This window comes from Myodes glareolus, chromosome 9 (genome assembly GCF_982192425.1).
Source record: "Myodes glareolus chromosome 9, mMyoGla1.1, whole genome shotgun sequence".
NCBI classification, from domain to species: domain Eukaryota; kingdom Metazoa; phylum Chordata; class Mammalia; order Rodentia; family Cricetidae; genus Myodes; species Myodes glareolus.
The window spans coordinates 91,979,295-91,992,634 of record NC_142034.1 but is presented as its reverse complement, the minus strand read 5'-3'; the positions used below and the strand labels follow the sequence as shown (position 1 = coordinate 91,992,634).

The 13,340-nt window shown below is 46.6% G+C and overlaps 1 pseudogene; it reads right to left on the bottom strand.

Moving 5' to 3' along the window:
* Window positions 1–155: 155 nt before the first annotated feature.
* On the bottom strand, window positions 156–6,909 carry LOC125401522 (large ribosomal subunit protein eL43 pseudogene; annotated as a pseudogene).
* Window positions 6,910–13,340: the final 6,431 nt, after the last annotated feature.

Sequence of the window (13,340 nt, the reverse complement as noted above, 5' to 3'; positions counted from 1 at the left end):
ACACTGGGTAAGAAGCTGGAGAGTGGCAGGCGGGCTGACATCAATGGGTAGCACTAACTAGGTGGGAACTAGACAGTAGAGGATGCAGAGAGCCATGATGAAATACTTTGTCATGTAGATCACCCCATTTATGGCAAGTCTCAAACGTTCTGCTTCTACTGTTCTTTCAGTTCCTTCAGTCTTCTGGTGGCAGACTGCACCGTGACTGCAGAAATGGTGTTGTAGGTCCAGGTCCCCGTCAACTACTGTTTTCATGCAGGACCCACGGTGCCAGATGCTGATGGCTTGATTCTTCATCTGGTCTTGCCACAGAAGGAGCAGGTGTACTTGGCGTGCTGACTGATCCCAGTTTTCTTCACCGTTTTCTGGTGGGAGGAACCATAGTGGGATCCCTATTTCCCCACGATCCCTGCCTTCTTGGTATTTAACCGTGTCGCTGGAACAGAAACCCAAGCCTGAAGAATGCTGTGATACATTTTTTAAAAAAAAATTTTTTTTTATATAGGCAATTAGGGACCTGGAAGCATATTAAGTCAGAATGACTTGCTATATTTGACTTTAGAATTTGAGACACCCAAACACAGAGCGTTTTTCTTCCTACCTGTGTTCTGACTTCACTCTAGGGGGCTGCACACAATAGTGAGTGGTACCAGGGCCAAGAGAAAGAAGTATGTTGCAAACTATAAAACGAGAAAGGTAGAGCCATCTAAACCCTCTGATAGCAGACACGGAGCTAAAGAATTTGGATTTAGCTCTGCTGTGTTTTAATCTTGCTTTGGCCCAGTATTTCCTTACTATATCCCATCCCTCCTTTTTCAGAATAGTAGTATATATTCCATCACTATATGTTGGAAATATGTGATTTGCTTTGAAACAGTGTTGAGACTGTGAAAGACTTTGGGGACTTGAAGTTGGACTAAATGCATTTTGCACTATGATATTTCCGTGTGCTTCTGGGGACCAGGGAGTAGAATGTGGTACTCTGAGCAAAAATATCCCCTATATGTTCATGTTTGAACGATGGGTCCTCAGTTGGTGGAACTATTTGGGAAGAATTAGGAGGTGTGACTTTGTTGGAGGAGGTGTGCCACTGGGGTTAGGTTTTAAAACTTCAAAAGGTTTAAGACAATCCCACTGTCTCTCTTTCTGCCTCCAGCTTGTGGACTAGGATATGATCTCTCAAACCTGTTGTGGTGGGACATGCCTTTATCTCTGCTCTAGAGATACAGAGCAACTGGATCTCTCTGAGTTTAAGGCCAGCTTGATCTACATATTGAGTCCAAGCCAGGCAAAACTATATAGAGGGACTCTGTCCCAAAAAACCAAAACAAAGCCAGGTGATGGTGGTGCATGCCTTTAATCACAGCACTCGAGAGGCAGAGGCAGGAGGATCTCTGTGAGTTTGAGGTCAGCATGGTCTACAAGAGCTAGTTCTAGGACAGCTCCGAAGCTAGAGAAAAACCCTGTCTTGAAAAAAAAAAAAAACAAAAAAAAAACAAAGTAAAAAATATATCTGCTCCTGCCACCATGCCTTTGCTCCACTATTATGGACTCTCGGCCTCTAAAACCATAGCCCAATTAAACACTTCCTTTTATAAGTTGCCTTGGTCAGGCTGTTTTGCCAGAGCAATAGAAAAGGAACTAAGATGCCACCCCTAACTCAGCAGTCAGAATCCACCCTTCAGCCCTGATGGGAGTTAAGAGGAGTCTGGGAATACTAAAGGAAAATTCCCATCAGGCAAAGCAAAAAGGTAGGGGGAGCACACCCCTCTCTGGCATCTTACAATGCCCGTCTGGTGGTTAGTGTGGAGATGGGGCCGCAGACAGAAGCCAAGCAGTTTCTTAGTCTCTAAGCAGAAGAGGCACGGGGTCAAGTCTGTAGGAGACAGGCAATAGGCTGGAAACAGTCATGTGGTTTCTTATAAAGCTCCTTAAGAGTTTCAGAGTTTGGGCTTAGATATAAAAGATTATAGAAGTCAGGCAGACAACTTTCCAGATTGCCCAAGTTTGTCACAGGTTAGGTCTCCCCATCTTAACAGACAGCAACTCCATTATATTGCAGCTGTTCATTGTCCTTGCCCCAGCTGCAGTTCTGCCTTTGCAGGGTTACTATAACAACCACAAGTGTGGACTGACATTGATTGAACTTACTAACTTACTGAACCTGTGGGTTGGCGTTGTGTGTGTGTGTGTGTGTGTGTGTGTGTGTGTGTGTGTAGATGCACACACACTTGCTTGCATATACATGTGGAGGCCAGAGAACAGCTTTGAGGTATCATTTGTCAAGGGCAATTTTCTTTTTTTTAAAATAAGGTCTCTCCCTGGATTAGACCTCACCAAGTAGGCTAGACAGCAGGCCAGGGTTCTTGGGCTCAGACTCAGGTCTGAGTTTGCAAAACAAGCACTGTGCCGACTGAGCCATCTTCCCAGCCCGAGTTACCCATTCTCATCATTGTGTTTTTCAGTTCTGGAATTCGCTTTGGTTCTTTCTCAACTATTCTGTGTTCAATGCTGGCTGTGTATGCCTTCTGGGCAGTTCTGCCTCTCCACTTTCCCCATGTATTGGGGAGGTGGCTTTCACAAGGCCTCCCTTTGATATTGCATTGGTTGAAGTCAGTCTGTGGGGAGCACTTACGGGAGACTGGAAGGAGGAGGACAGTGAAGTTTGGGTATGCAGTCCTAAATTCTCCACCGAGCGTTCATCCAGCCTGGCTAGGCCTGTCCCTCAGTGGCTGTCTCTGTTCTCAAGAGGTGATGCTCTGTGTCCATTCAACATCTCCTCCCTCTGCCCCTTCAAGCCTAGGGAAAGAAGAACACGCAAGTACTGCTAGCCTCATGGTTCCAGTTCTTGGTGTCTCAGGAGGTTACTATACTTTTCTCCACACAAAGTACCCTTTGGTGACACTCCTCCCTACGCCTCACTATGTCTTCAATTGTTGGCCAGGATACTGCATTACTTCTGTACAATTTTCAGACGTAGAGTTTTATCTTCTAGACCACAAGAATAATGACGTTATGGCCAGTGTCTGAGAATACTGAGGTGTACTTGTTATCACCCATGGGGTTGTTGTTTGGTTAGTTGGCTGGTTTATAGAGATAGGCTATCGTTATGTGGTCCTTGGCTGATCTGGAACTTGCTATGTAGACCAGGTTTGCCTTGAACATGTAGAGATCTTCCTCTATTCATAAGGCCTTAATATCTCATGAATCTAGTGGTCTTTGATTATGTGTTAAAATTTTTGTTTAATGTAATGTTTTTGTTTAATTTTTTTAAAATGTATAAAAGAACTTCAGGCCTGGGGCAGGGTTTTTATTGTCTTTCTCAGACACATAGGGCAAACAAGGGATCACCTTATTCAAGTTTAGAACTTGCAGTTCTTAAGGGAGGCAGGTGAGAAGGCTTCACGCAGGCTCCAACTGTGTTTTTCTCCTCCGAAGGTGCCACCCTTCAGGGCCACAGCCAGGTTAGAAGGAGATTCGGCAGTGTCACCAAGCCATATCAGACCTGGACACTGATATTTGTTTCTTAGGCCTTCAGAATTAATCTAGAACCTGAGTCCCTCTAGTTACATCACACAGCCACTAACTGATCCAAATCATGACTGTCATCTCTCACCTAAATCCAGTGTCGAGTGCAGATAGATTCCTGCCCTTGTTCTTGATGAAGACTTCCTATTCCCGACCTTGCAACCAGAGTCAAGTTCCACGTGAATCAGGCCCACCACCCCTCCTCTGCTTACAAAACTCCAAAGCTCCTGTCTCAATCAGTAAAGAGACCAGACCTTCTCACGGCCACAGCCTACTGGACCAACTCTATTTTACACCTGAGCTGCTTCCTGATTTCTTCTGCTACAGTGAATGGTTGACAGGCCTCAAACACAGAAGGCATGCCCCTGCCTCAGAGCTTTTGCAATGCTGCTCTTATCTAGCACTCACCATGTCTCTGAAACAGGTTTTAAAAGGATGGTGTGGGGCCTGGCGAGATGGCTCAATGGCTGAGAGCATCCATCCCTTCAAAGGACCTGAGTTCAGTTCCCAGCTCCTTACTGGATAGCTCACAACTACCTGGAACTCCAGATCCAGCGGACCCAATGCCTCTGGTACCTGGATGCATGTGTGTGTGTGCGCGTGTGCGTGTGCACATGCGTGCACATGCGTGCACATGCGCGCGCGCACACACACACAATAAAAAAATAAATCTTCTTTAAAAACATAGTGTGTAAATACTTGAACCAGAAATGTAGTAACTTTTTGTTAAATGGTTACAAGTGAGTGTGCTACACTTCTCTGTGCACAGGTTTGCTTACAGTATTGCCACCTCAAACTCATGAGGAGCGTGTTACACTTCCATGTTGACTCTGCTGTACCTGCAGGAGGCTGTCAGCGTCATCATCATCATCAGGGGTCACTGTCTCTCACACTGCTGTCTTCTGAAAAGTCAGGAGGGAGGCAATGGCTACACAACGTTGGGCATGAGTTGAGTCAACTCTTCCCTGTAGGAGGTGGAAGTTATACACAGGACAGAGGACTAGAAGAGGCAGGTGGCTCCAGAAATGGAACTGGAGGTTCTGCTAGCTTTCCACCGCGGTAGTAGATACCAAAGATGATCAACTTATAAAGGGAAAACACTGATTTGGAGGGGGCGTCACAGTTTTGGGAGTTTTCAGGATGTCGTGACTAGCTGGCCTTGTTCATTTCACGCCTGCATCCAAATATCACCTCATGACGTAGAGGCCTGGAATGTAGCAAGAGCTCTTATCTCATGGCAGAAGGCAAAGCACAGGGAGAGGGCAGGGGCCAGTTGTCCCCTTTGATGACACACCCCTAGTGACCTAAAGGCCTCCCACTAGGCCCCACCTACAGAATACAAGCCTTCTGCCCACGGGTCTTTGGGAGGCATTTAAGAGTCAAACCTTGGTAGGGGTTTGGATGTGAACTCATAGGTTTTAACATGTGTGCAGATAGATAAATGTATGTATGTATGGATTGATGGATGACAGATAGACAGGTGTATATGTGTGTGTCGCCCAGCTCTGTCCCCTGTCTGAGAAGGGTTAGAAGAGCCATACACTATCTAAATCTTAGCAGCAGGCTCCACACATTTGCACACAGGGCTCCTGGGATGGGGGAAGTACCAGAGGAGTCTGGGGTAAAGACATGTTCAAGGTATGATGCAGGCATGTCAAAAGGACACAAGAATCAGAGGGAAGGCACTCCCAATAGCTACACCTGGGACAGTTTCAACATGACAATCAATAATTGTGATGGGTGACAGACATGGGAGAAAATAAAGACCTGCTGGTTCATCCTGCTAAAAGTGAAGAGGTGAAGAGAGCGGTGACCCAGTGGGAAAGGAAGAATTCTTCCTCACAGTGGAGTACCAGTGGGGGAGCCGGAAGAAAAGGCTAGAATTACCACCCCACTTGTCATGGCTGAATAAGCAATCAGGTGACATTTAAGGACAAAGGCAGTGTTGAGGGCAGTTTGTGTACTTGTTCAAATAGGCACGCTTCTGGTCTCTTCAAGAGACATGAAGGTTTAGGGAACCTTCTCCAACCCAAGGCCTCCAAAGAGCAATATGCCATCTAAACCATCAGTCCTTCATGCCTGGAGCCTGGACGGTGCCAGGTGTATCTGGAAAATGCCAGCCATATATAATATAATATAATATAATATAATATAATATAATATAATATAATATAATATAATATAATGTATGCTCATATAATATCAGTTAGCCCATCTCAATTATATGAGGAGAGGAGATACAAGTGTCCTCCTGCCTCAGCAGCGAGCTCCGTATCACACATGTGTGCATTTATATGTACAGGAGTGCATGTGAGTGCCCATGTTTCCAGTTTGTCATATATTCCCCTCGGCAACATAGGGACCTCCTTGGCTCCCCACCCCGAGAGGTGACGTTCTTACATTCCAACGCATGCGGGAAGATTCTGGGTGCTTCTGTTTGCTTTCTGAGTCCTGCTTCCTGTCTCTCTTATAGTCCTTACTGGGTCTCCGAACCCAGGTCAATTTTTCTTGCAAGGCAAAACTCAGCCTTGGCTCTGGCTTGGGACCCTCTCTGATGACACATTAAGGCTGTGGCTCTCGGCCTTCCAGAAGCTGCGACCCGTTACTACATACAGTTCCTCCTGTCGTGCTCATCCCAACTATACGGCTACTTTCATTGCTACGTCATAACTGTAAATTTGCTGCTGTTATGACTCATAACGTGGATATCTGTGTTTTCCAGTGGTCTTCGGCGACCCCTGTGAAAGGGTCGTTTGACCCCAAATGGGTCGCGAACCACAGATTGAAAACCAATGTATTAAGGGTTCATTGGCCACTGACTGCATTGTTTCTCGGTTATGTGCTTTGGATTATGTTGAACCTGCTTTTCAATCCCATCTCTGCCCCTTGCCCCTGTTCTCAAAGTGTGTGACCCAGAGTAGGTATTAAGCCACTCTGGCCTAAACTGTACATTATTAACCTGGGGTCGGTGGTACCTCTGTATGGTGTTAAATGGTCTGATGTCTGGAATTTAGCTCATAGGATGCACTCAAGGAAATGGCCCTGGTCCTCTGCCTGTCACTCCCAGCGGACTGACTGTTGGTGGCAGCATCTAGGCTACACAGAGGAGGCGCTAGTTGCAAGCGCCCAGCGACCCTCTGGTCTGTGAGGTGCCGGCATTCCCGCTACATCTCTCAGGGTTCTGAAGCTCTTATTCTGGCAAGGTCCTGCCCTGGGAGCGCTAACCTCACCTGCCGCGTCAGATGGCTTACCTCCAAGTCATTCTGCTGTGACCTGGAGCTCACCTGGCCCTTCCTCCACCTTTGTTAGGAGTGTGGCTAGGTGGGGGAGGGGCAGGTTCTTCCTTGCATTCCTCCTCAGGTTCAGGGGCCCACCCTCCATTCTCCCTCCACCCCTGCTTCTCCTGCTCCGTAGCTAGCTGGATGAGGGGAGTGTGGTTTCCTGTGTCCTAAGTGTGTGTGTGTGTGTGTGTGTGTGTGTGTGTGTGTCACTGTGTGGGTAGCGCTGCACTGGTCGGAGACAGATGGCTCTGCCCTCTCTGGCTGATGACTGTTGGACTTCCTTGGGGTGGGCTGTGATGTCATGCTGAGCTCCCGGAAACAGGAAAGCCAGGGAGGTTGGGTGACTCTGAAGCCAGTCACCATACCGCCTGCCCCTGCAAGTCTCTTCATTTTTAAACCGTAGCTCTGGGTGGGTGGAAAGCCTTGGTCCTCCCTCTACCCTCCCTACTTCCTTTCCTTCTAGGAAGCCAGGGAGCTCTTGCCGTCCATGTGGAAACACTGTATACACTCTCTAGGCTGCATCAAGCCTGCTTGACGAAGAGGCAGGTGAAGAGGCCTTATGAAGAGGAGGCTCCCACGGCTCCCAAGTACGGATGGACACAAAGTAGGGCCAAAGGCAGAAGAGAAAGTGTCCAGATCAGAGTACAGAATCCTGGGATGGGCCTATTCTTAGGGCCTCCTTAGGTCACCTTGGTTGGGGTTGCCCTGTCTCCATTCTGGCCTCGGTGTGACTCTTCTTGGTGTGACTCTCCTTGGTGTGACTCTCAGGAGAGACTAAGAGGCTCAGGGTGGGCTTTGCTGTCACTGCTTTGGCTCTGCATCTGGCTGGATCTGGATCCTCATCCTGTCTCCAGGTGTGGCAACCTTGCTGAGTGATCAGGAGCTGTGAACAAAGTCACTCCTGGCCCTGTATTCCATCCTCCTCCCACATTCTCCCCCTTTGCAAACAGCTACATTTTTAGCAGGGCCTTGACGCAGCTTCCGACTTAAGTTAAATCCAAGAAATCTGGCCCCCAGCCCCAGGAAGTGTTTTAGCGTAGCAGAGACAGGATGCAGACATCAACTGTATCCTGCCTACTCCCCGAGAGTAATGCTCCTCATTGTTCCCTGCTGGAATGGAGGGGCTTGGCGTGCTTCCGGCTCCGCCTCTCAGAATCACACAGTAATCAGGTTCAGTTCAGCAGTTCAGAAGAGAGCATTTGCTTTGGGAAAGTTTAGGTCTGATTTCGGCAGGTATTTGCTTAAAGCAAGGCTACTCGTTTGATTTCAAAAGTACCCTATTTGGAAAGGTAATCAAAACTGGGAATGGTGGCGCAAGCCTTTCATCCCAGCATTCGGGAGGTAGAGGCAGGTGGATCTCTGTGAGTTTGAGGCCAGCCTGGTCTACAAGAGCTAGTGCCAGGATAGGTGGGGCTGTTACACAGAGGAAAGCTTGTCTCGGGAAGCAAAACAAACAAAACAAACAAACAAACAAACAAACAAAGAAAAAAAGAAAAGGTAATCAAGCAGGAATAAAGGGCCCACAAAAGAGAGTGTGGTCCCCTGCATCCACACTGCTCCAGGGTAGGAGAGGTCAGGGCACAGCCTTGGCAAGAGGGGTCTATTGTGAAACCCTTCAGTCTTCTTCTGAGCCTGGCAAAGAAGTAAAAAAAAAAGGGCTTATCAAAAGACTACAATGGGTCAGAAATACCTCTGGCCTAGACTCGGGTTGGAATTAGGGTGAATTAGGAAACAGGACTGCATGGACCCCAGATTTTACTGTGGGAGCAAGCAGAGGGGAGCTAGCACTGGCCCAGCACCTCCTCACTGTCAAGGAATTTTTGTCAACTTATTTTCAAATCAATTTTTGTTTTCTTTCGTTTTTCGAGACAGAGTTTCTCTGTGGAATAGTTTTGGCTGTTCTGGAACTCACTCTGTAGACCAGGCTGGTCTCGAACTCACAGAGATCCGCCTGCCTCTGCCTCCCGAGTGCTGGGATTAAAGGTGTGCACCACGACCTCCAGCTCTCCCGATTAACTTTTAATTGGGAACAATTAACAGAAGTCCTAGAGGAATCTGTCTAAAATGAAAACTTGACAGATAGAGCTGAATCTTCTTGGTCCCACCTCTGACCTTTGCTTTCTCGTTTGGAATGTCAATTTTACTTTTCATTCGATGTGAATTGTCATATGTCTTTTCTTCATATTCCACATATGTGTGCATTGTTTAAATTGTTATAATCAATAGTACAGAGACATGTTACTCGGCCACTTGTTTTGAGTCGACAATTCATGTGGGAGACTCTTTTAGGTCAGTTAGAGATTTGGTCATCTCTCACACTAGCCCGCCCTGCAGATGACCAACTGGCGGCTCAGAGTATACATGGAACTTCCGGCAACAGATGAGCCGTGCTGGTAAATGATGCAGGCAGGGTTTGGGTTTGCAGTTTGGGCTGCATGTGTCTACCATGGCTTGGGTCTAGAGTGTCCCTCAAGGCCTATGTATGAAAGGCTTGGATTTTACCGTGGTGTAATTGAGAGGTAGTAAATTTTTAAAAAGTGGGACCTACTGACAGGAGGTTAGGTCATTGGGGATGTGTCCCTTTGAAGGAGATAGTAGGATCTCAGTTGCTTACTGTCTGCCTTTTTGCTTCCTGGCCACCGTGAGATGAACAGGTCTCTTCTGTCATGATGTGTTCTGTCACCAACGATGGAAAGCAAGGCCAATTAGCCATGGACTGAACCCAGGATCCCAAGCAAACCTTTTCACTTGATAAGTTGTTTCTCTCTAGTGCTTTGTCATAGTGAGGAAAGCTGACACAATGCCCTTTCCCCAGTCTGCCTGGACTTGGTCCAGGAGAATCTGTTTGGCCTCTGGGGTCACTAAATGGCAGCTCACTCTACTCATAATAGAAGGGACCCACTTGCACCTCCCTTCTTAAAATGCTTCCATGGTTTCTCAGTGCCTAAATAATATAGTGAGTCCTTCTGTCTGGTAGAAAGGAAGCCTTGAGATACGGCTTCTGTTAGTTTTCACAGCCTCACCAGGCCATGGTCAGGCTTGCTTTCATAGTCGTAATTCTAGTAAAACAAAACAAAAGCTTCTTATGATTCTCCTCTCATGCCAAGCTCACACAGCCCCCTGTGCCTGGAAGATTGGCTTCCAGTCTCAACTCATTTAACTTCAATACTTCCTTCTGATTGGCCTGCCTACTACATAAGGCGGGGCTGGATAGCTCTCTCTGTGGTCCACAAACACGTGTTTGTGAGACACACCAACCACCTCAACAAAATGAACGACTGGAGATGCTGTCTTGGTGGGGCGTTCCCCGCCCCCCAACCCCCTGCTACTGGCAGTCAGACTGGGGGCCCGAGAAAACAGTGCTGGCATGAGAAACCTGGGGCAGTCACCGGGGCCCCATGCACGGAGGCTATTGAAGCACATTTCTCAACCCATCTCCTGGCCCATTGTGTTTCCTTTTCCTCCTCCTCCATCTGGTTTTGCAGGGGGGGACTTGTGCCAAGGCTGTGGTCTGTAGGTCTCACAAGAGTTGGCTGAGTCCTGCGGCTACACGTTATTTCAAAAGGCCGGTGGTGCTGGAACCCTCTAGCCACTCCTGAAACTGGCAGGGATTTTCTGGGGGACTGGGGAGTTGGTTAAAGGAATAGCCACCCCCTCAAGATGATGGTTAGACTGTATTACCTCCAAGTAGCTCTTTGCCTAAAGTCTTTTGTTCCTGGCAGAGCTGGGGGGAAGCCCAATGCTCTACCATTTCCTCCCACTTCTCTTTTCTCTGAACAAACCAGAGGGAAAAGCTCTCTTTATTTCTTTCCCCTCTCTGTAATATAACTGAAAGCCACTTTCCTATACAAGGATTGCGGAGTGTTTTATAGAGACAGAAAGTAAATAGGAAAGTCTCACTACCAAGATATCACATGGAGTTTTCCCATCTGTCTTCTATATTAAGCATTTTAAAGATTTCACAATGTTATACATTCTCAATGTTTATATATGTAATACACATATAATATGTAATACGCCTATAAAATATAAACACCCACATATCCATTGCTAGTGTTTCAGAAGTCCCTATGCCTTTCTCAGAAGACATCTCCTTCCCAACCCAGAGAACCACTACCTTGAATTTGGAGAGATCCATCCTTACGCTTTGCTTTAGAAGTTTAAATCTGTCTGTCTAGTCCCCAAATGTCATGTTTTTGACTTTTCTGTAATTGGAGGGTAACATTTTGCAAGCTTCCCTTTTCATTCCTGAGTGTGGCACGTGCGCTGTTTGCTCATGGGTGCTGCTGTCTAATGAACAGCACAGTGTATGTGTGTCCTGTTTCCCAAGTTGTTCCTTCTCCTACTAATGTATATGTGGAAATATTCTAGGGTTTTCTTTTTCAACTTTAAAACATTTTATTATGCTAAATGGTAAATATTTTATTGTAGGGAACATGTAAAAAACATATATAGCCTTCCTTTTACTATTTGGGGAGGTTTTGAAATAATCATTTTCAAAGCGCAGTTGGGTGGCATTAAAGAGTACACATTCCTATTGTGTAGCCATCACCCCGCCATCCACTTTGTGCTGGTTAGTGTTTTTGTCAGCTCAACACACTTGGGAAGAGTGAACCTCAACTGAGAAAAATGCCTCCATAAAATTGGCCTTTAAATACATCTATGGGAACACTTTCTTGATTAATGATTGGTGTGGAGGGTCCAGCCCACTGTGGGCGGTACCATCCCTAGGCAGGTGGTCTGACCAGGGAGAGCAAACCGGTCAGCAGCATTCCTCGGTGGCCTCTGCTTGAGTCCCTGCCTTGACTTCTCTTCATGATGGCTGTGAGCTGAAAGATAAAATCAACTCTTTCTCCCACATTGCTTTCGGTCATGGTGCTTATCACAGCAGCAGGAAGCAAACTAGGACTCACCCCCAGGACTATTCCATCTTCCCAGACTTGAGCTGTGCCAGTTCAACGCCAACTCCCAGGTCTTTGAGCTGGCTCAGTGGTATAAAGGACAACCGAATGGTCTGAGTTCCCTCCCTGAGACCCACGTGGTGAAAAGAGAACCCCCAAGTTGTCCTGTGACCCCCCCACAGGCACCTTTCCTGCAAAACCAAAGAAGTAAAATGCAAACAGTAACTCCCCATTCTTCTCACCACCAACCCCAACCACCATTTTGCTTTCTGCTCCTATGGACCTGACTACCCCCGGGACCTCAGCTAAGCACAACCGTGGCGCATGCCCTTCTGTGTTATTTCGTTTATCATAATGCCATCAGGTTTCATGCAAGTTGTCTGCCTGTAGAGATTTCTTTCCTTTTAATGATTGAGTAGTACCCACCCCATCATGTGTATTTTATTAAAGTTAGTATTAAATATTTCTAGCTGTTCATTGCTAAAATAGAGATGAACAACTGACACTTAAAAACATTTTTAAATTTTTGAAATTAAAATATAATTGTGTGTTTCCCCATAATTACATAATTAACTCCTTCTCTTTCCTCCCTCCAACACTTCCCATGCTCTCTCTCAAATACATGGCCCTTATTTATTTAATTGTTACATGTATAAATATATATTCAAACATATAGATAACCTATTCAGTCCATATAACATGACTTGTATGTATACGATTTAGGTGTTGGCCATTTGGTATCGGATAACCAGTCTGGGGGTCCTCCCACTGTTTCTCCCACTCTTAGCTCCCCTTAGTTGTCTGTAGTTCTTATTCAAGAGTTGAGGACCCATGACCTTTCCCCTTTCATGAGAGCATATCTACCAGTGTTGTCCTCATTCCGGTCATGTTTAGGCAGTCGCATTGATGGGACTTCATGGCTGTAGCTTCCCCGACATTTCTAGGTGGGGAAATCTCACAGCGGGCTTCCTGTTCCTCTGCCTCTGACGAACCTTCCTGCCCTAGTTGGCCACAGTTGATACTTTGTATTAACCTCACAGTTAAAGTAAGACTGTGCGGCACTGGTTAGTGGGAGGTTTGTGTTAGAACTCGGGATTTTAGAGTCAGGAGCAAACAGGAATAAAGCGGATCTATCCCAGGGTGTGTGGAAAGCTGCCCTCAAGCAACACTGAAGGAGGAGCTGACAAGCACATCGGCACAGAAGGCAAGCCCAGCTGGCCAAGCAGCTCAGCCCCCTCTGGAGTGTTTCAACCTCCTGACTAGAAACTTCAGCTCTCTATTGCTGCGCAGAGTCAGGAGACAGCCCAGGGAAATTGAAAATCTCCAAAATTGAAAACATGGTTTCTACTGACCGCTCACTGCTTTCACGCCATTACGTATTTGAAAAAGCAGCCAAGCCCAACTATCGCGGTCGGTTCGGGGACCACCTGTACACACCCTCTTTGGGTTATCCATCCCTGGATAAACGCTTAGGAAAGTGTTTCTCAGCCTGTGGGTCGCGACCTGCTTGGGGTGACATATTAGACATCCTACATATCATATATTTATATTATGATTCATAATGGTAGAAAATTTGCAGTTATGAAATAGCGACAGAATAGTTTGAGGAACTGTGTTAAAGGGCCACAAC